The sequence below is a fragment of the Bos javanicus genome, chromosome 4 (genome assembly GCF_032452875.1).
Source record: "Bos javanicus breed banteng chromosome 4, ARS-OSU_banteng_1.0, whole genome shotgun sequence".
Classification (NCBI taxonomy): Eukaryota; Metazoa; Chordata; class Mammalia; order Artiodactyla; family Bovidae; genus Bos; species Bos javanicus.
In genome coordinates, this window is record NC_083871.1 from 30,710,733 (window position 1) to 30,736,464 (window position 25,732).

The 25,732-nt window shown below is 38.9% G+C and overlaps 1 long non-coding RNA gene across 2 annotated transcripts in view; it reads left to right on the forward strand.

Moving 5' to 3' along the window:
• Positions 1-25,732, forward strand: part of LOC133245927 (uncharacterized) — a 230,588-nt gene that overhangs the window by 147,484 nt on the left and 57,372 nt on the right. For both annotated transcript variants that reach the window (XR_009735818.1, XR_009735819.1), the window contains exon 4: positions 14,268-14,371. This is a non-coding gene — a long non-coding RNA (uncharacterized LOC133245927). The remainder of the gene's footprint in view (positions 1-14,267; positions 14,372-25,732) is intronic.

Consider the following 25,732-nt stretch of genomic DNA (forward strand, 5'->3'; position numbering starts at 1 on the left):
TTGTGGCATCTTTGTCTAGTTTTGGTTTTAGGGTGATAGTGGCCTCATAGAATGTGTTTGGGAGTTTATCTTCCTCTGCAATTTTCTGGAACAGCTTGAGTAAGATAGGTGTTAGCTCTTCTCTGAATTTTTAGTAGAATTGCCCTTGAAGCCATCTGGTCCTGGGCTTTTGTTTGTTGGAAGATTTTTTATTACAGTTTCAATTTTGATACTTGTGATGGATCTTTAAGATTTTCTATATCTTCTTGGTTCAGTTTTGGAGGATTATACTTTTCTAAGAATTTGTCCTTTTCTTCCAAGTTGTCCATTTTATTGGCATGTAATTGTTCATAGTAGTCTCTTATGATCTTTTGTATTTCTGTGTTGTCTGTTGTGTTTTCTCCATTTTCACTTCTAATTTTATTGATTTGATTCTTCTCTCTTTTATTCTTGATGAGTCTGACTAGTGGTTTGTCTATTTTATTTATCTTCTTAAAGAACCAGCTTTTAGTTTTGTTTTGATTTTTGCTATAGTCATCTTCATTTCTTTTTCATTTATTTCTGCTCTGATTTTTATAATTTCTTTCCTTCTAACTTTGGGGTTCTTCTTTTCTTCTTTTTCTAGTTGCTTTAGGTGTAAAGTTAGGTTGTCTATTCCATATTTTTCTTGTTTCTTGAGGTAGGCTTGTATTGCTATAAATACAAACACTCCCTCTTAGCACTGCTTTTATTGTATCCCATAGGTTTTTGAGTCCTTGTGTTTTTATTTTCATTTGTTCCTATGCATATTTTAATGTCCTTTTTTATTTCTTCTGGATCTGTTGGTTATTCAGAAACATGTTGTTTAGCCTCCATATACTTTAAGTAGGCCAGAGCAACACACCCAAATGAGGAATATGTTGTCTCCAAAATTTAAAGAATTCCACTAGGCATTGTGCCCCTTTCTTGGTTGTAGGAGGAGCCAGATGTAACAACTTATCCTTTACGTTAGAAGGAATATCTTGACATGCCCCACACCACTGCTGCTGCTGCTGCTGCTGCTAAGTCACTTCAGTCGTGTCTGACTCTGTGCGATCCCATAGACAGCAGCCCACCAGGCACCCCTGTCCCTGGGATTCTCCAGTCAAGAACACTGGAGTGGGGTTCAGTGGTTGCCATTTCCTTCTCCAATGCATGAAAGTGAAAAGTGAAAGTGAAGTCGCTCAGTCTTGTCCAACTTTTAGCAACCCCATGGACTGCAGCCTACCAGGCTCCTCCATCCATGGGATTTTCCAGGCAAGAGTACTGGAGTGGGGTGCCATTGCCTTCTCCCCCCACACCACTGTACCCCTACAAATTTTACTGAGGTAGAAGGTTTTTAAATTTTAGTTGGATTTATTTCTCACCCTTTGGTACATAAATATTTACCAATAAATCTAGAGTAGTTGTTTCTTCTTGCTCCTTCTTGCTCCAGTCATCATAATGTTACCAATATAATGTACCCAGTGTGATATTTTGTGAAAGGGAAAGACAATCAATATCTTTGTGAACTAAGTTATGATATAGGCCTGGAGAGTTGATATCTCTCTGAGGTAGGACAGTGAAAGTATATTTTTGGCCTTGCTTTGTGACAGAAACTGCTCTGGTGGTCTCTGTTAGCAGGTATGGAGAAAAACATGGTATACCAGATCAAAAACTATAATATATATATCACTTACCTTGGGATGTATTAATTAGCTAAAGAAATGAAACCACATCTGGTGCAGCAGTCACAGTTGGAGTCACCAGCTGGTTAAGCTTATGAGAATCCACTCTCATTCTCTAAGATCCTTCTGTCTTCTTTACAGGCCAAATAGGGGACTTTAATGGGAATGTGGTGGGAATCACCACCCTTACATCCTTTAAGTCCTTGATGATGACATTAATCTCTGCAGTCCGTCTATGAATGATTATTGATTTTGGTCTACTATTTTCCTTATAATAGTCCTTACTCCACAGGTCATAATGGCCCCACTATAGTAGTCCTCACCCCAAAGCTCAGGGAACAAATGAGATTCTGCCATTTGCTGAGTATGTCTATTTCAGTTATGTGTTCCACTGAGTAGTATGATGAATAGGTGCAAGGACCCACTGGGTCCACTTTGAAATGGACCTGGGCTGAAACTCCGTTGATTGCTGACCTGCATTAGCTCCTACTTGGACTGTTGGACAACAGTGATCTTTCAGGTCTCCTAGGATTTGTGTCAGTTCAGAGCTAGTATCCAGGTGTTCCCAAAAATTCTGAGTACTTCTTTTTCCTCAGTGTACATTTATCCTAATAAAAGGTTATAGGTCACTATGGGGGAATGCTGAGGAAAAGATTAATGGTATAATATTTTAGCAGCATACTTCTTTAAGGAAGCCTCTCTCTTTTTCATTTAAAGGGTTCTGGGTCTGTAAACTGGCAAAAGTCTAGAAATTGAGTGAGTGACCTTGACTTTGTTTTTTTTGATTCAGTTGAGACTTTTGTTCACTTGACCTAGAACTTTTGGCTCATATAGATTAAGGATATAGTAAACTTTCTGTTTTGCTTCTAGGAATACCATGATGAACTGGCCCACCCCATAGGTCTATGGGAGTCATACTATTCCTCTTACTACTTTGACTCTTCTGTTCATTATGATAACCATGCCCATCTTGCCTTTGGCAGTTGAGTATAACCACTTGGCCCCTGCATCCCAGGATCCAATCTTACCATTGCATTTAGATTTCTCAGTTCATTGATGGCAGTTTCCATTGTAAGGTCTGACCTTTAGAGAAGAGCAGTCACAGAGCTCTTCAAGAATGCTAGCACTCCCCTCACAAATTTATTTCTCAAAGTTGTGCCTTGAGAGGGTATGCCTTCTGAACCCTCCCAGGGTAAGTTGGTTTTAAATGACAAATCCACTCTAACATTCCAGTCTTTTTAAGCATTTGAATCTCTTCCTCTACACTAAACAAAGGCAGATCTGGCATTTCTAATTTGCTTACTATAGACCACCTTTTGGTCCATATTTTAGCCAGTCATCCAAACTTTTGGAACCCTTTCTGACTCTTTGAGCTGCAACATTAAATGCAGAATTTCTGCTTAATGAGGCTTCCTCCCTGGTGACTCAGTGATAAAAGCATCCACCTGCCAATGCAGGGGACACAGGTCCAGTCCCTGGTCTGGGAAGATCCCATGTGCTACAGAACAACTAAACCCTTGTACCACAACTATTGAGACTGTGACCTAGAGCCCAGGAAGCACAACTTCTGAAGCACACCTGCCCTAGAGCCTGTACTCTGCAATGAGAAGCCACTGCAATGAGAAGTCCGTATACTGCAACACAGAGTAGCCCTCACTCACCACAACTAGAAAAGAGCCCTTGCAGCAACAAAGACCAGCACAGCCAAATAAATAAATAAAGAATTTCTGCTTAATGACTCCATATCGATAACTTTCTGTTCAGCAGCATTCACACCCTGGCTGCTCAAAACACTTTTCATCATGCTTTTTAAAAGTTTCCTGGGCCACAGAAAGGAGTGGCTCCTAGAGAGGAGAATGAGGACTAAGCAAGGTTTGGGGACCAAATGTCCAATATGGGAAGCCAATGAGAGATGTTCCCCTCCTGTCAGTAGGTGGTGTTCTCTCTGCTAGTTAGCAGGCGGATCATAGGGAACTTTCTTCAGCCCATCAACTGATGGGTGCCAGGTGGACTGGGTCACTCATTCACTCTTTTTGGCTTCCTGACCCTGGCACAGGCCCCACTGTGACCTGCTGGATTGGAGGCTGGAGAGCCTCTAAGGTATTGCCTCTACTCAATACATGTGATCCTTTCAAACCCTGGCTCCATCGCAAGTTAAGTTCACTTTGTCGCTCCTCTGTCTTCCCACTGCTACCATCTGACAGATTTATGTCATCTTCATGTAGCAAGGACCATAAAATAAGCACTCTACCTGTCATGTAGATATTCAAGAATTTTTTTTAAAATTTCACACTTCAACCTTGGCTTTTGAAATTCACCAACCAAAGATCTGATTACTTTTTTCTTGGTTCTTTTGTGCTAGCACATCAAGAAGCAATAGGTCCCTAAAATATAGCTCTCAGCAGCAATGGTCACTCACCAAATACCAGAAAAATGACAACCATTCATATACCAAAACAGTGTCTTATTAAGATACAAAATAGTATCTTACTGAAGTAAGAAAGCAAGCTAAGTAGAGTCCTGGGAAACCCCAATATTTAAAGGTCTAGTGGATAGGGAATAAGAATGGGCTCTTGAACACCAGAGAAGTAATATATCAGGAACAAGATCAGCATTGTCTGCGCCATAAAGAAGTAAGTAAGGCAAAGGTTTTTGCAGGCCATTTGCCTTAGTTATGAAGTCTTTGTCGAGCTCTGTTTCTGAGGAGTCAGCATGGAACTTGAAATCAGAGGGATATGAGTTTCAGTCTTGGCTGCACTCCCTACTCAGTACATGTGTGACCTTGGACGAGTGACTCAGCCTTGCATCCACCAGTTCCTCTTTGTGCTGATGTTTAAAAATGCTTTAGTGGTTATCAGAGTGCCGTTTCAAGGACACCAGTACCAGAATCACAGGAAAACCTATTAGAAATGCAACTTCTTGAGCCCTGTCCCATATTTATGGTAGCAGAAACTCTGAGGGTGGACCCAGCAATTTCTGTCTGACCATGTTTCCCAGGTGTCTGTGATCATACTAAAGTTCAAGAACCACGACTCTATAAAATTTATTCAGGAGGAAAACAGAATCAAATATAAAGAAGGGAGGACAGTACTGCTAACACGTGGTAGATCACGAGTAGACTTTGCTTGTCGCCTTTCTGTCTTCAATCCAGCCCTCACTTTGGTCTTTCTGTGTAACCTGCTAATCTTTTCCCTTGTTTCTCAGCCATCCTCTCCCTCCTTCTCGTTCCCATTCCATCACAAAGGAATACTCTCACGTACTTACTTAACTCTCCTAGGCCAATTACTGATAATGTGGTCCACATGGTGATGAAAGAGCCAATTAGTGCAAATGCATTTTCTTTTTACTGAACAGAAAAGAGCTAACTGGCTATTTAAAGTCATGCAGGAACCTCCACACACAAAGCCCAATTATTTGGCTGAATTTTTCACTTTCCATTTGCTTATACTGGTGCTGTGTAGACAAAACCTCAACTAATTACTCCGTAGGTTTCTGGCTCTAACAGTATCAACAAAATATAAAAGTCACATATTTGAAGATGTAGCCAAATGAGGTTCCCACGAAGAGGAAATAAGCAACAGCTTTCCCCTAAATGTGGGCCCGTATTTATTTCTAGTAAAAGCTCATAATGAAAATCACTATGTGCACTTGCTGACAAACACACTGAAATGAACAGAGCATCGTTATTTGGCACAACACAGGTTTTGCTCCATGGCTTTTTGTACCAGCATTTTCATCCTTTACCAGAACTTTGCTTTTCTAATCACTAGATTGATAGAAGTAAATGTGGAGGATCAGGAAGAAAGAAAAAACTTGAAAACAAATAGTCAAATGCTGCATTTTTTATCAAGCCAATTGCTTAATTGATAGTGCATCTTCATTCAGTTTAAAACCAAAATTTAACTGTATGGAAGAAGGCTCTCCTTCTAAGCCACTTGTACTGGAAATTACTTTAAACTGTCACAATTTAAATAAAGTTCATTAGGCATATTATGTACAATCAAGTATCAGTTCTGCTTGGGCCATTGCCATGGAGCCTCAAAAATATTGTCAGGAGCATGTTGTGCTATGATATTTGGAGTAGTTTTATCTCTATCAGCGTCTCTCTAGTTTCAGATGCCTTTAGCAATGATGGACTTACCAGTCTTCATCTCATCTCTCTTAGGTCTGTTTTCAAACTCCCCTCAGTGGCGACACTGACTCCTCTCCTGGTAGGGTCAGCTGGCTGCACTTCTTCTGCCATTCTTGACTCAAAGCAAAGAGGATTTAAATAGCTTTATATCCCAGTACTAATACCTGGGCCTTGTGGCTCTCTCGAATTAAAATTTTAGCATAGGGAAAATACGAGAGGACTTTTACTTAAATTTGGGCCAATATTTATGGACTCGGTCCTGGGCTGCTGGTAAATTTGCTTTTTTTCGTCTTTATTTTCCTTTGTTGTTATCGCTATTCCCATTGTACACTATAAGGTTTGCTGTGTTTCAGGCACCATTGACTAAACCCCCACTGTAAGATTACAAGTGGGGTCCCCAAAATTCAACTCTGTGAAATGTGAATTTCTTTATTGAAAGACTGATTAAATGATCTCAGTCAGCCTGCATCAGAGCCAGGCCGCCTGGAGTTCCAGGACCCAGGAGATAGTTGCCAATAGCATTGCATCTGAAATATGCAGTATTATGGGGCTTGCTTTTATTTTTACACATAATATCTCACTTAATTTACATAAAATCCTTTAAGAAAGATAGGACTGTTATTCCCATTTGACAGATGAGAATGTCACAATTTAGAGGCGTCAGGCACCTTTCCCATGGGCACAGGTCACTGTCATTTGTATCTCTAGCTCAAATATGGCTCACTGAAGTGCCCTAGCTTTTATCCACCATGTTATAATTTCCTGGATTTGGCACTCTCCTTAAAGGCTGCAAGCCTTACCCTGAACCCAAGCCTAGTGTAGACTGAAGGCAGACTTTCCTGATAACACCAACAGCCCCCAAAACTCAGGACATTGCCTCCCCTTCTACCCCACTGTCAAAATCTGTCTGTATGGTTGAGACTGCACAACCTCTTCCAGGAACAATCCACCTCCCATGTTAGGTGTGGCTTGAGTCACACTGGGTGGTGCTGGCACATAAACCAGGCAACTTTTAGCCAAGTAACGTGGCCTGTCTGACCTCAGCTTCCTCTTCTGCAAAATGAACATAATGATAATGGTCATGTACTTTTGTCATGTAAATGACAGTATTATGTAAAACCCCTGCACTAATACCTAGATGCTCAGTCGATAAATGGTACCATCCTTTCTTTGGCCGGTGCAGCTGCTTGTGCACAGTTCACTAGGCTTATCTCCCAGCTTTCAGTTTCTGGCTGAGTATCATGCCAGCCTTGAGCTTTTTCTTTGACTGTGTTTATTCTTTGCTACTAGGAAACACCACCACCCAAGTTCTAAAACCTTGAGATAAAATAGGCAGTCATTGTTAATACAGTTTCTATTCTCTATCATAACGTTGGCTTTTAGAAAATATTCTGGTGGGGTTTTTTTGAGGGGGTAGGTGAGGAGAAGAACCAATATTCTCTTTTGACAGCTTTAACATATGACTTAAAATTTAGTAAAGTCTTCAAATGTTTATCTGCCAGGAAAGCCTTCTCTCTTCCCCTCCCACTTTCCATCTCTCTCTGGTTTCTCTTCCTTTTTGAGTTGTTTTGGTAAAGGTGATTCAGTTGGAACCTCCTAGACTCAAATAGGTAGAAAGATTCCAAGATTCCAGGGTATCAGTTCTCTCTGATGGTTGTAAAGGTCCATTTGATCCCCCATTAAGCAAAATCATGACTCTTTATTTCAAAGAAGCGTAGTGTTAAGATTCTTTTATGGGCCCTAATCTTACAGGGATGCTGGTGTAGTGATGTGAATGAAAGGTGTTTCTCTGTAATTCTTATGTGCCCTGGAAAATCTTCAGCTTCCAAACTGCATTTCTCTAAGATCAGAAACAGAGAGGAGGGAAAAGACACTTAGGAAAAGGGAGACAGTTCAGTCGCTCAGTTGTGTCCAACTCTTTGCGAGCCCATGGACTGCAGCACACGAGGCTTCCCTGTCTATCACTAATCAGAGCTTACTCAAACTCATGTCCATCGAGTCAGTGATGCCATCCAACCATCTCATCCTCTGTCATCCCCTTCTCCCCCTGCCTTCAGTCTTTCCCAGCATCAAAGTCTTTTCCAGTGAGTCAGTTCTTCGCATCAGGTGGCCAGAGTATTGGAATTTCAGCTTCAGCATCAGTCCTTCCAATGAATATTCAGGACTGATTTCCTTTAGGATTGACTGGTTGGATCTCCTTGCAGTCCAAGAGACTGTCAAGAGTTTTCTCTAACACCACAGTTCAAAGGCAATAATTCTTCTGTGCTCAGGTTTCTTTATAGTCCAACTCTCACATCCATACATGACTACTGCAAAAACCATAGCTTTGACTAGATGACCTTTGTTGGCAAAGTAATGTCTCTGCTTTTTAATATGCTGTCTAGGTTGGTCATAGCTTTTCTTCCAAGGAGCAAGCGTCTTTTAATTTCATGGCTACAGTCACCATCTGCAGTGATTTTGGACCCCCCCAAAATAAAGTCTCTCACTGTGTCCATTGTTTCCCCATCTATTTGCCATGAAGTGATGGGACCGGATGGCATGATCTTAGTTTTCTGAACGTTGAATTTTAAGCCAGCTTTTTCACTCTCCTCTTTCACTTTCATCAAGAGGCTCTTTAGTTCTTCTTTGCTTTCTGCTGTAAGGGTGGTGTCATCTGCATATCTGAGATTATTGATATTTCTCCCAGCAATCTTGATTCTAGTTTGTTCTTCATCCAGCCCAGCACTTCGTATGATATACTCTGCATGTAAGTTAAATAAGCAGGATGACAATATACAGCCTTGACGTACTTCTTTCCCGATTTGGAACCAGTGAAAGAGACTCCGGAAAAGGGAAACAAGAGTTTAGAATTGGAGGAATTGCTACAAAGAGAGGACTTCCCTATAGCTGAAATGGTAAAGAATCTTCCTGTGATGCAGGAGACCAGGATTCAATCCCTGGTTTGGGAAGATCCTCTGGAGAAGAGAATGGCAATCCACTCCAGTATTCTTGCGTGGAGAATTCCCTGGACAGAGAAGCCTGGCAGGCTACAGTTCATGGGGTCACAAAGAGTCAGACATGACTGAGCAACTAACACACACACAAAGAGAGTGCTTGTACCTGGCAATCAGTTACTAGAACATGGCCCCAAGCCAAAGCCTGAGTCTTTAAAGCAAGGCAGTGTGGTATATCAGAAAAAGGCTGTGAAGTCAGACAAATCCAAGTATAATCCTATTTATAATCTCAAATTTTCTCTGTATGTTTGGGCAAGCTACTTAGCCTATCTGAATGTTATATCTATAATCCATGTGTACTGGGGATACTAAGGCTTACCTAACCTGTTGTGAGAATCACATTCATGTAAAGTTTTTTAATCAGATGGATTCTAGTATTCAGAACACATATTGCTTCTCTGTTTCTTTTACTCCTAGTCATAAGAGGTAAGAACAGGACAACCTGAAAGAGCATTCAGTGGCCAAAGCTGGAACAGTTTCAGCAACAAAATGAATAGCTAAAATGTAAGATCATAACCCATAGATAAAACAAATACCCATAAGTCTATATCAATAATAACTAATCGTTTCTATAAAGAATGGCAGTTCTTCTTTAGAGAAGCATTTCTATCAATAATAGGTAACAGTTGTTGTGGATAAGAAGAGAAATGGCACTAATTAGTAACAAGAACATATACCAAAGTAAAAATCTTACTAGAAAAGGTAAATATAAAGTTAATGAATAAATCACTTATAAAGTCAGTATGAAAGTTAAAAGAAAAAAGTATTGAAGTTAACTAAAACTACATTACTTAGGTAAGAAATACATAAAATATAAATATGTAAAAGGTAACATCAAGCTTATTCAGTGTGGAGGAAATAAACATGTAAAGTTCTGTAATGTGTTCAAGTTTAAGTCGTTACCAACTTAGAACATCGTATACATAGGATGTTGTATGTGAACCTCACAATAACAACAAAACAGAAATTTATAGTAAATAACAAAACAAAATGAGAAAGTAACCTCAACATAATACTAAAGAAAGCTATCAAACCACTCAGGAAGGGAGAAAGAGAAGGAACAGAGAGGAACTACAAAAAGAGAAAACAGTTAACAAAATGACAGTAAGTACATTCCTATCAATAATTACTTTAAGTAAAATCGCACTGAATTCTCCAATGAAGAGACAAAGCATGGCTGAATGGATTAAAAAAAAAAAAAAGACTCATCTATGTTTTACCTATAAGAGACTTACTTCAGAAGTAAGGACACACAAAGACTTCCAGATCAAGATGACAGAGTAGAAGGATGTGTGCTCATCTCCTGTGAGAGCACCCAAATCACAGCTAGCTGGTGAATAACCATCAACAGGAGGATGCTGGAACCTACCAGAACAAAAGATACCTCATGTCCAAAGACGAAGAAGAAGCCACAGTGGGACAGAAGGAGGGACACAGTCATGATAAAATCAAATCCCATAGCTGCAGGGTGGTGTTGTTTAGTCGCTCAGTCCTATCCGAACTGCAGGGTGGGTGACCCACAATCTAGAGAACAATACCAAAGAAGTTCTCCCAGTGTTGTAAAGGTTCTGAACCCCACATCAGGCTTCCCAGCCTGGGGATCTAACAAAGGGAATGGGAATCCCCAGGGAATCTGAGAAGCCCAGCAGGATTTGATTACAAGACATCCGCAGGAGTAGGAGAAAGAAAGACTCCAGTCATGGAGGGCACAAATAAAACCTTATGTGCACCAAGATTCAGAGGAAAGGAGCAGTGACCCCATAGGAGACTGAACCAAAACTACCTATTACCTACTAGTGTTGGAGGGTCTTTTGTGGAGATATAAGTTGGCAGGAACTTGCCACACGGTCGGGGACACCAGTCTGGGAAGGTCCCCCATAGTGTATACCTCTTGGAGGTTGCCATTAACCCAGTCATAAACAACCATACATAACCCAAACCAGACTCTAGGGCTGGTCTGCCTCAGGCCAAAAAATTGCCAAGAACGGAGCACAACCCCAGCCATATTAGATAATTGGATTAAACTTTACTGAGCAAGACCCTGCCCACCAGAGCAAGACCCAGCTTTTCCCACCACCAGTCCTTCCCACCAGGATGCTTACACAAACCTTACGGTCCTCCATCAGAGGGCAGACAGAAGAAGAACCACAATCCCACAGCAATTAAAACAAAAACCATGCTACACAAAGTTAATCATCATGAAAAAGCAGAAGTTATGTCCCAGATGAGAGGACAAGATAAAACCCCAAAAAACAAGTAAATGAAGTGGAGATAGGCAACCTTCCAGAAAAAGAATTCAGAATAATGATAGTGAAGATGATCCAGAATCTCAGAAAAAGAATGGAGGCAAAGCTTGAGAAGATGCAAGAAATCTTTACCAAAGAGACACCAATATTTCATACAAAGATGGGCACAATAAAGGACAGGAACGATATGGACCTAACAAAAGCAGAAGATATTAAAAAGAGATGGCAAGAACACAGAAGAACTATACAAAAAAGGTCTTAATGACCTAGATAACTATGATGGTATGATCACTCACCTAGAGCCAGACATTTTAGAATGTGAAGTCAAGTTGGCCTTAGGAAGTATCAGTATGAACAGAGCTAGTGGAGGTGATGAAATTCCAGCTGAGCTACTGCAAATCCTAAAAGATGATGCTGTTAAAGTGCAACACTCAGTGTGCCAGCAAATGTGGAAAACTCAGCAATGGCCACAGGACTGGAAAGGGTCAGTTTTCATTCCAATCCCAAAGAAAGGCAATGCCAAAGAATGTTCAAACTATCACACAATTGCACTCACCTCACATGCTTGCAAAGTAATGCTGAAAATTCTCCAAGTTAGGCTTCGACATTATGTGAACCTATAACTTCCAGATGTCCAAGCTGGATTTAGAAAAGGCAGAGGAACCAGAGATGAAAATGCCAACATCCACCGGATCATCGAAAAAGCAAGAGAGTTTGAGAAAAACATCTACTTATGCTTTATTGACTATACCAAAGCCTTTGACTGTGTGGATCACAAAAAAACTGTGGAAAATTCTTCAAGAAATGGGAATACCAGACCAGCTTACTTGCCTCATGAGAAATCTGTATGCAGGTCAAGAAGCAATGTTTATAGTTGGACATGGAACAATGGACCGGTTCCAAATTGGAAAAGGAGTATGTCAAGGCTGTATATTGTCACCCTGTTTATTTAACTTATATGCGGGGAAACAATGGAAACTGACAGACTATTTTCTTGGGCTCTGAAATCACTGCAGATGTTGACTGCAGCCATGAAATTAAAAGACACTTGCTCCTTGGAAGAAAAGCTATGACAAACCTAGATATCATATTAAAAAGCAGAGACATTACTTTGCCAAAAAGGTCTATCTAGTCAAAGCTATGGCTTTTTCCAGTAGTCATGTATGGATGTGAGAGTTGAACCATAAAGAAAGCTGAGTGCTGAAGAATTGTGATGCTTTTGAAGTGTGGTGTTGGAGAAGACTCTTGAGAGTCCCTTGGACTGCAAGGAAATCAAACCAGTCAATCCTAAAGGAAATCAGTCCTGAATATTCATTGAAAGGACTGATGCTGAAGCTGAAGCTCTAGTACTTTGGCCACCTGATGCAAAAACTGACTTATTAGAACAGACCCTGATGCTGGGAACATTTGAAGGCAGGAGGAAAAGGGGATGACAGAGGAAGAGATGGTTAGATAGCTTCAACGACTTGATGGACGTGAGTTTGAGCAAGTTCTGGGAGTTGGTGATGGACAGGGAAGCCTGGCATGCTGCAGTCTATGGTGTTGCAGAGAGTTGGACTTTACTGAGTGACTGAACTGAATTGAACTGAGAACTAAAGAACAAAAAAACAGAGATGAATGAGACACTAGAAGGAATCAATAGCAGAATAACTGAGGGAGAAGAGTGGATACTTAACCTGGAAGACAGAATGGTAGAAATCACAGCAGAACAACCAAGAATACTCCACCCAGCAAGACTCTCCTTCAGATTTGATGGCGAAATCAAGAGCTTTCCAGACAAGCACAAGTTAAGAGAATTCAACACCACCAAACCAGCTTTACAACAAATGCTAAAGGAACTTCTCTAGGCAGGAAACAAGAAAAGGAAAACACCTACCTATAGGAAATAAACCCCCCCAAATTAAGAAAGATACAGATGAATTAAAGCACCCAGCAAAAAACAGACTGGCTGAGCAGATGAAAACATGTGCATGTGTATGCACTTCCACTTACAACATCACTCTGCTTGACCCCCAAATTGTTTGTAATTATTTTTGGTTATTTTTGTACTGTTAGGTTAATCATGTTCCCATTTTGGTGTGCAGTTGTAATTATCTTTTTTTCTTTTGTCTGGCTATTAATTGTGAAAACTGATAAACATCTTTCACTATTGTGATTATATAAATATCACTCGCTTAATACCATTGTATCATGATTGGTCGACAGAAAAATAACAGATTTCTATTATCACCAAAACTACCATTTATTAGGAAAAAAACCTGTAATCACTTTTTAAAATTCATATGCATATCAGAATTATCTTGGAATTTTTTGAAAAATACAAATGCTCAAGTTTTGTTGTTTTGTTTTTTTGGCCAGAGCTCCAGGTATGTTTCTAATGAGCAGTCTTGTTTAAAGTCCACTGGACTATATGAGGATCTTTTACTTTTATTTGCTTTGGTTTACTTTTTCTATTTCATATTCAGTACTCCCATTTCATTTAGTTATGTTTTCCAATTTTTCCATCTCTTCTTTTTTTTGATGTTCTTTCTCAAGCCTTTATCAAGTGTAGTAGAAAAGCTCTTGTATACAATATATATAAATAATATGTATATTATATGTATTTTAGGAAGCTTTTAAATTTTTGCCTAACTAAAAAATTTATGACATTTTGATTCAACTTGTTTGACTCACTATGACTAGAATGCTAGATTTTTATTTTAAAATAATAGGCAACAAGCAACAAAAGTTTACTGCATAGCACAGGGAACTATAGTCAATATCTTGTAATAACCTATAATGGAGAATTTCAAAAACAATGTACGTGTATATGTATAACTGAATTACAAAAAAAAATAATTGTACCTTTTGAAATTTAATAATGGTTATCTTTTTGCCAGTTTCCCTAAATGTGCTATGGACACCTAATAACAACATATGACAGAATTTTAAATATATTTGTGTAGGATATGATATTAATATAAACAGAAATAGAAATGTTATATTGAAAATATCAATGACATCGTTCAAGATGCTTCTATTCTTATTTTTTGTGCACTTGATAAAGTATTCTCAGAAAAATGTTATTATGTCTCACTATGATTGTATATTTTTTTCCTTTTCGCTTATATTTCTTCTGATTTTTGCTTTATGAGTCCTTGTTTCTTTGTTGTTAGGTGTCTGATGGTTTATGATGTCTATCTTCTTTGTGAACTGTACCTTTCATCATTACAAATATTCATCTTTATTTCAGAAGTAAGAATTAAGGACAGAAGAAGTAAGGACACGCAGACTGAAAGTGAAGGATGGAGAAAGACAGTCCATGCAAACAGAAACAAAAAGCCTGGTGTAACTCAGGTAAAATACTTTAAAACAAAGATCGTAATAAAAGACAAAAAAGGCCATTACATAATTATAAAAAGTCAGTACTGTGGAAAGATATAAAATATATGAGATGTTTATAAAATGTGTATGCATCCAACATAGGAACATCAAAATATATAAAACAAAATTAATGGACCTAAAGGGAGAACTTGACAGCAATACAATAGTAGTAGGAGAATTTAGCATCAATGATCAGACAATATCAGTAAGGAAACATTGATTTAAAATCACATTACATAAAATCACAATAAAATGGCACATTACACCAGATGGACTTTATAGATAAATACAAAGCAGTCTATCCAAAAGCAGCAGAGTAAACATTCTTCTCAAATGCACATAGAACATTCTCTAGGATAGATCACACGTTAGGTCCCAAAAATGTCCCAGGAAATTCAAGATCATTATAATGATAGGGAAGCATCTTTTCCAACCACAGTGGTGTGAAACTAGAAATCAGTTACAAGAAGAAAACTAGAAAAAAAATGTGGAGATAAACAACATGCAGTGGGTCACTGAAGAAATAAAAGGAGAAATAAAAAAATACCTAGATACAAATGAAAACAGAAGTACAATGTACCAAAACCTATGGAATGCAGCAAAAGTTTTACAACAGAAGTTACTAGTAATACAGGTTCACCTCATTAATAAAAACCTTAAATAAACAATCTTTCTTTTCATTAAATATCTAGAAAAAAATAATCAAAGCCCAAAGCAGACGCTTTACCCTCTGAGTCACCAGGGAAGCCCAGATATCTAGAAAAAATAATCAAAGCCCAAAGTTAATAGAAAAAGAAAAAATAATAAACATCAGAGTGGAAATAAATAAAATAGAGACTAAAAAGATAATAGAGAAAATCTGTTTCTTTAGATTTAGGTAACTAGCTCTTCTTAGTTCTTTGAAAAGATTTTAAAAATTGGCAACATTTAGATAGACTGACCAAGGGGAAAAAAAAGTTCAAAAAAATCAGAAATGAGAGAGAAGTTGTAACTGATACAATGAAATGCAAAAGATCACAGGACTCTACTACAAACAGTTATATGCCCACAACTTGGGCAACATAGAAGAAATGAATAAAGAATAAATTTGTAGAAACATATACTTTTCCAAGACTGAACCATGAAGAGATGGAAAATCTGAATATAAATAAATTCAATCAGTAATAAAAACCTCCCAAAAAACAAAGTCTCAGACCAGACAGCTTCACTGTTTAATTCTATCAAACATTCAAAGAAAATGTAATATCTATCCTTCCCAAACTCTTTGAAAAAACTGAAGAGGAAGGAATCCTTCCTAACTCGTTTTATAAAGATAGCATTATCCTGTGGAGAAGGCAATGGCACCCCACTCCAGTACTCTTGCCTGGAAAATCCCATGGACAGAGGATCTTAGTAGGCTACAGACCATGGGGTCGCTAAGAGTCGGATACGACTGAGCGACTTCACTTTCATTTTCATGCATTGGAGAAGGAAATGGCAACCCACTCCAGTGTTCTTGCCTGGAGAATCCCAGGGACAGGGGAGCCTGGTAAGCTGCCGTCTATGGGGTCGCACAGAGTCAGACACAACTGAAGTGACTTAGCAGTAGCAGCAGCATTATCCTGATAGCAAAACCAGACAAGGACACCACACACACAAAATCATCAAGATTAGTAGCCTTGCTGAATATAGATGCAAAAATTTTCCAGAAAATAGTAGTAAGCCAAATTCAACAATACATTACAAGGATCACACACAGTGATCAAATGGGATTTTTCCCAAGGATGTAAGGATGATATAACATCAACAAATGAATCAATACACCACATTAACAAAATGAATTATAAAAATCACATGATCTCAGTAGATTGACAAAAAGCATTTCACAAAAAGCATTTCAACATCCATTTATGTTAAGAACCTCTCCACAAAATAGATATAGAGGGAGCATCCTCAACATAATAAAGATCATTTATGACAAACCCACAACTCATACTGTATTCAGTGGTGAAAAGTTCAAAGCTTTTTCTCTAAGATTAGGACAAGAGAAGAATGCCCACTCTCACTGTTTTTATTTAACATAATATTGGGAGTCCTTGCCATGACAGTTAGGCAAGAAAAATAAAACAAGAGGTATCTAAATAAAAAAGGAAAAAGTAAAATCATCACTTTATGTATGACTTGTACTATATACAGAAAACCCTGAAGATTCCACTTTAAAAAAAGTTAGAAATAATAAATTAATTCAGTGAAGTTACAAGATATAAAACCAGTACACTGAAATCTGTAGCATTTTGATACACTAATAATTAATTACCAGAAAGAGAAATTAAGAGAAGAATTCCATTTACACCTGCATCAAAAAAGATAAAATACCTAGGAATAAATTTAAGGAGATGAAAGACTTATATACCGAAAATGGTAATATATCATTAAAAGAAATTGAAGAAGATACAAATAAATGGAAAGATATAGTCAACTCATGGATTAGAAAAATTAATACTGTTAAAATGTCCATACTGCTGATAGTAGTCTACAGATTCAGTGAAGTCTTTATTAAATGTCATTTTTCACAGAGCTGGAACAAAATTCTTAAATTTGTACAGAGACACAAAAGATCCTGAGAAGCCAAAGCAATGAGAAAGAAAAACAAAGCTGAAAGTATCATACTCCCTGACCTCAGACCATATTAGAAAGTTATGATAATCAAAACAGTTTAGTAAGGGCACCAAAAAAAAAAAAAAGGCACAAAGATGAATGGAACAGAATAGAGAGCCCAGAAATAAATCTATGTTTATATGATCAGTGTAACACAAAGGAGGCAAGATTATATTGTGGGGGAAACAGTCTTTCCAGTAACTGTTTTTGGGGAAAATGGGCATCCATATATAAAAGAATAAAACTAGACCACTCTCTCACATCTAGAAAAAATTAACTCAAAATGGATTAAAGGCTTCAATGTAAGACCCCAAACCATAAAATTCCTGGTAGAAAACGTATGTGGTGAGCTACTTGAAATCAGTCTTGGCAGTGTTTTTCTGTATCTACCTCCAAAAGCAGGAGAAACAAAAGCAACAATAAACAGAATTACACCAAACAAAAAACGTTTATGCAGCAAAGGAAACCGTCATTAAAATTAAAAAGCAATCTAGTGAATGGGGGAAGATATTTTGAATTATGTATTCAATAAAGGGTTAATACCCAAAATATATTGAGAACTAATACAACTTAACAACAAAAAACAAATTTTTTGAAAGAGGAGCTTAATAGGCATTTTTTCCAAAGAAGACAAACAAATGGCCAACACGTGTGTGAAAATGGTCAACAGCACTTACCATAAGGAAAATGCAAATCCAACCACAAGATATTGCCTTAGACCTGTCAGAATGGTTATCTTCAAGAAGACAGGAAAGAACAGTTGTTGACAAGGAGACCGAGAAAAGGGAACTTTTGTGCCTTGTTGGTGGGAATGTAAACTGGTATAGCCACGATGGATAAAAGTATGGAGATTTCCTAAAAAAATTAAAAGTAGAACCACCGTGTGATCCAGCTATTTCACTTCTGTGTACTTATCCAGATAATATGAAAACACTAATTTGAAAAGAAATATATGTACCCCATCACAGCATTATTCATAATAGCCAAGATATGAAAGCAGCCTAAGTGTCTGTGGAAAGTTGAAGGGATAAAGATGATGTGATACGCGCATGCGCGTGCACGCGCGTGCACACACACACACACAATATGGAATATTACTCAAGCTTAAAAAATGATACCTTGCTTTTGCAACATAAATATACCTTGAAGATATTACATTAATTGAGATAAATCAGACAGAGAAGAAAATTCCTATGAAATAACCCACCTGTGAAATCTTAAATGAGCAAAGAAAACAAACTCATAAATACAGAGAACAGATGCATGGTTACCAGAAGGGAATAGTTTTGTGGGGTTGGGGGAATAAGTGGACATCAACTGCATGGTTGTTGTAGTTCAGTCACTAAGTCATATCCAACTCTTGGTGACCCCATGGATTACAGCACATCAGTCTTCCCTGTCTTTCTCTATCACCCAGAGTTTGCTCAAACTTGTGTCCGTAGAGTCGGTGATGCCATCCAACAATCTCATCCTCTTTTGCTCCCTTTTCCTACTACCCTCAGTCTTTTCCAGCATCAAGCTCTTTTCCAGTGAATCTCTTCTTCGTATCAAGTGGCCAGAGTACTGGAGCTTTAGCTTCAGCATCAGTCCTTCCAATGAATATTCAGGACTGATTTCCTTTAGGATTGACTGGTTTAATTTCCTTGCTGCCCAAGGGACTCTCAAGCATCTTCTCCAACACCACAGTTTGAAAGCATCAATTCTTGAGCGTTCAGCCTTCTTTATGGTCCAACTCTCACATCCATACATGACTACTTGAAAAACCATAGCTTTGACTATATGGACCTGTGTTGGCAAAGTGATGTCTCTACTTTTTAATATGCTGTCTTGGTTTGTCATAGTTCTTCTTCCAAGGAGCAAGCGTCTTTTGATTTCATGTCTGCAGTCATCTTCCACAGTGATTTTGGAGCCCAAGAAAATAAAGTCTGTCACTGTTTCCATTATTTCCCCATCTATTTGCCATGAAGTGATGGGACTGGATGCCATGATCTTAGTTTTTTGAATGTTCAGTTTTAAGGCAGCTTTTTCACTTTCCTAATTCACCCTTGAAAAGAGGCTCTTTAGTTCCTCTTGACTTTCTGCCATTAGGGTGGTGTCATCTGCATATTTGAGGTTACTGATATTTCTCTTGGCAATCTTGATTCTGGCTTGTGATTCATCCAGCCCAATATGTACTCTGCATATAAGTTAAATAAGCAGGGTGACAATATATAGCCTTGACATACTCCTTTCCCGGTTTTGAACCAGTCTATCGTTCCATGTCCAGTTCTAACTATTGCATCTTGACCTGGATACAGGTTTCTGAGGGGGCAGGTGAAGTGGTCTGGTATTCCAATCTCTTTAAAATTTTTCCACAGTTTGCTGTGATTCACACAGTCAAAGGCTTTGGCATAGTCAATAAAGCAAAAGTAGATGTTTTCTGGAATCTCTTGCTTTTTCTATGATCTATGATTCGGTGTTGGAGAAGACTCTTGAAAGTCCCTTGGACTGCAAGGAGATCCAACCAGTCCATTCTAAAGGAGATCAGTCCTGGGTGTTCATTGGAAGGACTGATGCTAAAGCTGAAACTCCAGTACTTTGGCCACCTCATGCAAAAAGTTGACTCATTGGAAAAGACTGATGCTGAGAGGGATTGGGGGCAGGAGGAGAAGGGACAACAGAGGATGGGATGGCTGGATGGCATCACTGACTTGATGGACACGAGTTTGGGTAAACTCTGGGAGTCGGTGATGGACAGGGAGGCCTGGCGTGCTGTGATTCATGGAGTCACAAAGAGTCGGACACAACTGAGCGACTGAACTGAACTGATGATTTGGCAGTTTGATCTCTGGTTTTTCTGCCTTCTCTAAATCCAGCTCGTTTATTTGTAAGTTCTCGGTTCCTGTGCTGTTGATTGACATTAACTAGACTTCTAGTGGTAATCACCAAAAGTAATCACAGATATTAAATTATAACCCAAAATCACTGCAGATGGTGATTGCAGCCATGAAATTAAAAGACGCTTACTCCTTAGAAGGAAAGTTATGACCAACCTAGACAGCGTATTAAAAAGCAAAGACATTACTTTGCCAACAAAGGTCCATCTAGTCAAGGCTATGGTTTTTCCAGTAGTCGTGTTTGGATGTGAGAGTTAGACTATAAAGAAAGCTAAGTGCCAAAAGATTGATGCTTTTGAACTGTGGTGTTAGAGAAGACTCTTGAGAGTTCCTTGAACTGCAAGAAGATCCAACCAGTCCATCCTAAATGATATCAGTCCTGGGTGTTCATTGGAAGGACTGATGTTGAAGCTGAAACTCCAATACTTTGGCCACCTGATGCGAAGAGCTGACTCATTGGAAAAGACCCTGATGCTGGAAAAGATTGAAGGCAGGTGGAGAAGGGACGACAGAGGATGAGATGGTTGGATGACATCACCAGCTCAATGGACGTGGGTTTGGGTGGACTCCGGGAGTTGGTGATGGACAGGGAGGCCTGGTGTGCTGCAGTTCATGGGGTCACAAAGAGTTGGACATGACTGAGCAACTGAACTGAACTGAACTCCTGAAACTTATATAAGAGTATATACCAATTTTACCTCAATGGGAAAGAAAGGTAGAGTGAAACCTAAACCTAAAACTCTTCATTTTGTTTTAAATATTCCAGCACTTAACTGTTGGCAAGGTGGAACTACATTTTAACTCAGATTACATCAGTCAAGTTGGAACTCAGGAATCTAACTTCATCAAAACAGCACAGTTTCAATACTTTTGAAAATGTTTATTATTTGTAGAGCAGTGATCCAGCTGTTGTATTCTTAAAAGAGAATAACAGTAAAGTTCAGTTCAGTTCAGTCGCTCAGTCGTGTCCGACTCTTTGCGACCCCATGAATCGCAGCACGCCAGGCCTCCCTGTCCATCACCAACTCCCAGAGTTCACTCAAACTCACTTCCATGGAGTCAGTGATGCCATCAGTAAAAGATAATAATAAAAATCTCAGTATTGCTCTCCAGGTCCTTGTCCTCTCTCTCCTCTGCTGTAGAAGTGTTGAAACTATGTAACATCAATGTGAAATAGAAACTTTGCTCTCAGCCATAAAGAAGTGAAGCCATGTATTGATTCATCCCACCAATCCAGTTAGACCTTGGAAGTTAGATTGTGTAAGCTGAGATTCATCTGCCTATAACATTTTTCTCTCTCTTCTTTTTCTGGTAAAGAACTTCTCTGTGATATGTAGAACAGAGGACCAATCTCATCTCTGTGTACAGGGATGGGAAGGTCAACAAAACTTTGACTAGTCAGAGTCATTCCCAGTATTTGTGCTGCATCTTTTCTATCTGAAATTATAGGCCATAAAGCAGAATATATCCTCGGAGCACTGTAGGATACCATCTGTTTTAGCAAGGAAAAGAAATTCCCAGAGAATAAAGCCAACACAGGGAAAGGTAGATTTGACACATGGTACACAGGAGGGAAAGAGAGAGAGAAAAAGAAAGAGAGAAGATTGGAGAGGGTGGGGAGTGGATAAAAAAAGAAGAGAGAAAGACAGAGACAGGAAGAAAGAGAGCAGGACAGAGAAGCCAAGGTTTTTGTGAACACTGAACATGAGAGCCTTCCATCTCTGTTTGAAGTCTGTACTCTTCTGTTCTTGAGTTACACGCCCAAAGACATTCCTGTTTTTCTTCAGCCAGATGAGATTGTCACACTGTCATAGTGAAAAATAGACATCTTCTTTGTCAGTTATACCTCAATAAAGTAGGGGGGAGAGATATTATTTATCATTTTTAATAAGGAAATAAAGGAATAGCATTGATGGCAAAAAAGCATTTTAATAAACATCTTGATGGGCATGATCTCTTTATGTGTCTCATCAGATAAAAGAAGCCTCTAAGCTCTATGTCAACCTTTCTTGTCATTTCAGGATACCTTTAACCGTGTAGTAGATCAGGTTGTGAAATCTAAGTTCCTACTCAATCACCATTTTTCAACCAGGGCCTGCTCTACAGATAATTCCATAAAAGTAAACTTGCTTTTGAGGCTAGTTTCTCTTCATTATTGCCCTATACAAACAGATTTTCATTGCTTATGTGCAAAGGAGAGAAAGATAATCGGATACATTTATTAATACTTAAAGATCAGTGAATTTACATTTTACTCCTTCTGGTAATACGACTGTGTTTCATAAGATTTAACATCAGTGTTTAATCCAAAGAAAGTAATGTGTAATGGTAGAATTACAAGGGCTGTAGCATGTGGATGGGAAGATATTTTCTGTTAAGGAAATTACCCTCCTTTTTATGTGAGGAACTCTAAAAGTGACATTTTAAATATCAAAAGCTTCGGCATCTGTTTACATTATTTAAAATTCAGACAAGTGGTCATGCAAGGGATCAACTCATTCTTTGTTTCTTAGAATAGAATAAGGCATATAATTTCACAAAAATAATTTACAATTATTTATTTCAAGTTCCTTCAAAATCTGGACACATTAATGTCCCAATTCCCTTTGACTTATTGCCCTCGGGGACTTTTACCAGCAGGTCATTCTTCACCATCCAGGTGTATGAGAGATCATAAAATGAACGTTCAAGCCTTAAATCTAAACTGTTTTTAATTCAAATAGTATCATGTTTTTGATTTCGGTTCATTCAAGCCAAGTCATGCCAAAGGACACTAAACAAATGGCTAGTTTACACAATTAAATAATCAAAACATCTAGTAAAAATAAAAAGAATATTGACATCTGAATTTCTAGAGGAGGTAAAGGATAATCCGAATATGTTTTAGACACATTTCCATCATGCACTCCAGTGAAGATCAGCTTTCGATGTTCTCCCCTACTTGTGATTTGGATCATTTTTTTTTCTTCATCCCCCTCTATTTTTCATTCTTTTTTCATTTTTCCTCCTTTATCTCCTCCTTCTATCGTCCTTTCCTCTTGCCACTTCCTTCAGTTTAAATGGTTAGCATTTATTGGGAAGCTAATCAGTTCCAGGCACTAGGCTAAACACTGGGGATTAAACATAAAAAGGCAGAGTGCCTGCTGTAGTAGCTTTCTATTGCTTGGTAACAAATTACCGCAAATTTAGTAACCTAACACCCAGTCATTAGCTCCCAATTTTGCAGCAGTTGTATGTCGAAAGTCCAGCCTGGGAGGGTCTCACCAGGCCAAAATCAAGGTGTTAACCAGGCTCAGATCTCAGGTACGGATTCTGAGGACAAATGCATTTCCAGATTCATTCATGTTGTGGGCAGAATTCATTTCCTTGCCATTATAAAACTGAGGTCCCAAGTTTCTTTGCTGTCTCTCTTCCAGGGCCTCTGTCAGCATTTTTCACAATCAGGTCATCCACATTTCTTTTCACAAGACCTCTCCATCTTTGAATGGAGTGTTGAATACCCCTCGTGCATTGTATCTCTCTGCCTTCCTCTTCAGTCACCAGCTAGAGAAAATTCTGTACTTTAATGGGCCTCCCCGGCTAATCCAGTCTTCCCATATAACAAAACAATCTCAAGATTGATAGCTCATCATATTCACAGATCTCAGGGACTCAGGCAGGACATTTGTGGAGATCCATTGCAGAAATTCTGCCCACTACATTTGCCATCATGGTGCCCGCAAGCTAGTGAAAACAGGAAAATTATAGCATTAGAGTAATTATACAAGAAAGAGTGGTATAACAAAATGTGGTATGTGTCATAAAAAGGAAAACAATTCTGATTCATGCTACAACATGGATGAACATTGAAGACATTGTGTAAGGGAAATAAGCCAGACATAAAGGACATACAGTGTATGATTCCACATATGAGGTAACAGAATAAGCATATTTCATAGAGACAGAAAGAATAGACTTTACCAGGGGCTGAGGGAAAGAAGGAAGAGGGGGATATTGTTTGATGGGTACAGAGTTTCTGTTCAGGACAATGAAAACATTCTGGAAATGCGTAGCATCATCAATATACTTAATTGAACTGAATTATACACTGAAAAGTGGTTTAAATAGTAAACTTCATGTTATGTATATTTTATCATGGTAAAAGAAGATTAAAATGTTGAAAAAGTATAGTAGGAACATAGGAAAAGAACAGCATAAGCTATTTCCTGAAATATCAAAGTGTCAGATGTGGTAGGGTATAAGATCGCAGGAGTGTGGGTGGGGGGAAGGGTGCAGACTGTGCAATAGGGAGGGTAGTGGCTTAATTTCAGTTCTCTTTTTGATCATCTCAAGATGAATGTGTTCATTTTGTCCAGATATGGCCTTCCTTTCTCACACAGGTTGCCTGGAGAGCAAACCTTACTTAGCAATCATTGGTAGTCCTAGAACCTTAAATGTTGGTGGTAGAGGTGTGAATTAAGTTAGCTTCTATTCGTTAAATGTCACATTGGTGACCCCAAGTTCACTTTGTTTCTAGGAAATAAAGAAAAAAAGGAAACAGAGACTGAACACTCCTCTGTGCTGGCCTCTGGGCTTCTTCACAGAGCATCAGTGTCTCACAATAACTCTGCCAGTGGAAATTATCCCATTAATAAAACTAATTTTATTAGTTCCACCGATAAAATAGTTGTTACCTTCCCACATCTGGGTCATGTAATATGTGCTTCCCTCTTCCATGACTATCTGCATTCTTTTAGCACTATCACTAGCTCCCCACCCTCTCCACCCCCCCACCAGCTTAAGTTGCTTCACATAATTCCTACCTAATATTTTGCAGGGCTGTCCTGTTCAGTACTCTTGCCCGGAAAATCACATGGATGGAGGAGCCTGGTGGGCTGCATTCCATGGGGTCGCTAAGAGTCAGACACAACTGAGCGACTTCACTTTCACTTTTCACTTTCATGCATTGGAGAAGGAAATGGCAACCCACTCCAGTGTTCTTGCCTGGAGAATCCCAGGGACGGGGGAGCCTGGTGGACTGCCATCTATGGGGTCACACAGAGTCGGACACAACTGAAGCGACTTAGCAGCAGCAGCAGCATGTTCAGCTTTATCGGTTGGGCTCTGCAAAAGATCCAGGAGCACTATTCACATAGATTACAGCGTAGAAGATGCCCTCTGGTGTTGTACAAACACACACGGCAGATGTCTCCTCAGTTTCAGCCCAGAGTAGAGGGCTTGGTTAGATCTCATACTCATATTACATCTGTAGTCTCCTTCACCGCGTGTATTACAATCCTGAAAGTGAAAATGTTGGTCACTCAGTTGTATCCCACACTTTGAGACCCCATGGACTTGGAGCCCATCAGGCTCTGTTCATGGGCTTCTCCCAGGCAAGAATACTGGAGTGGTTTGCCATTTCCTTCTCCAGGGGTTCCCAACCCAGGGATTGAACCTGGGTCTTCCGCATTGCAGGTAGATTCTTTATCATCTGAGCCACCCAGGGAAGCCACTTAAATAATTATTTGCATAATTAATGTTTGGTATCTGACTTCCTGGCTAAACTATAAGTTCAATAAAGGGAGGAATTTCATCTGCCTTTAAATTTTTTTTAACAAATAAATGAGACAATTGGATTTATGTGAGTTCAGTTCAAAGCAAGCTTCTTTTAATTGCAACTTAGTGGTGGTACCTGGGACTGAGGCGCAGAAGCATGTGAAACTCAAAGAATAGCACACTGGATCTCAAAACCTTCACTCTTGTGTTAAGCTTTTTTTTTTTTCCAGCAGGTTAGACAGATAACATTTTTTGCAATTTTATTTATAAGTTGATCTTAATAACA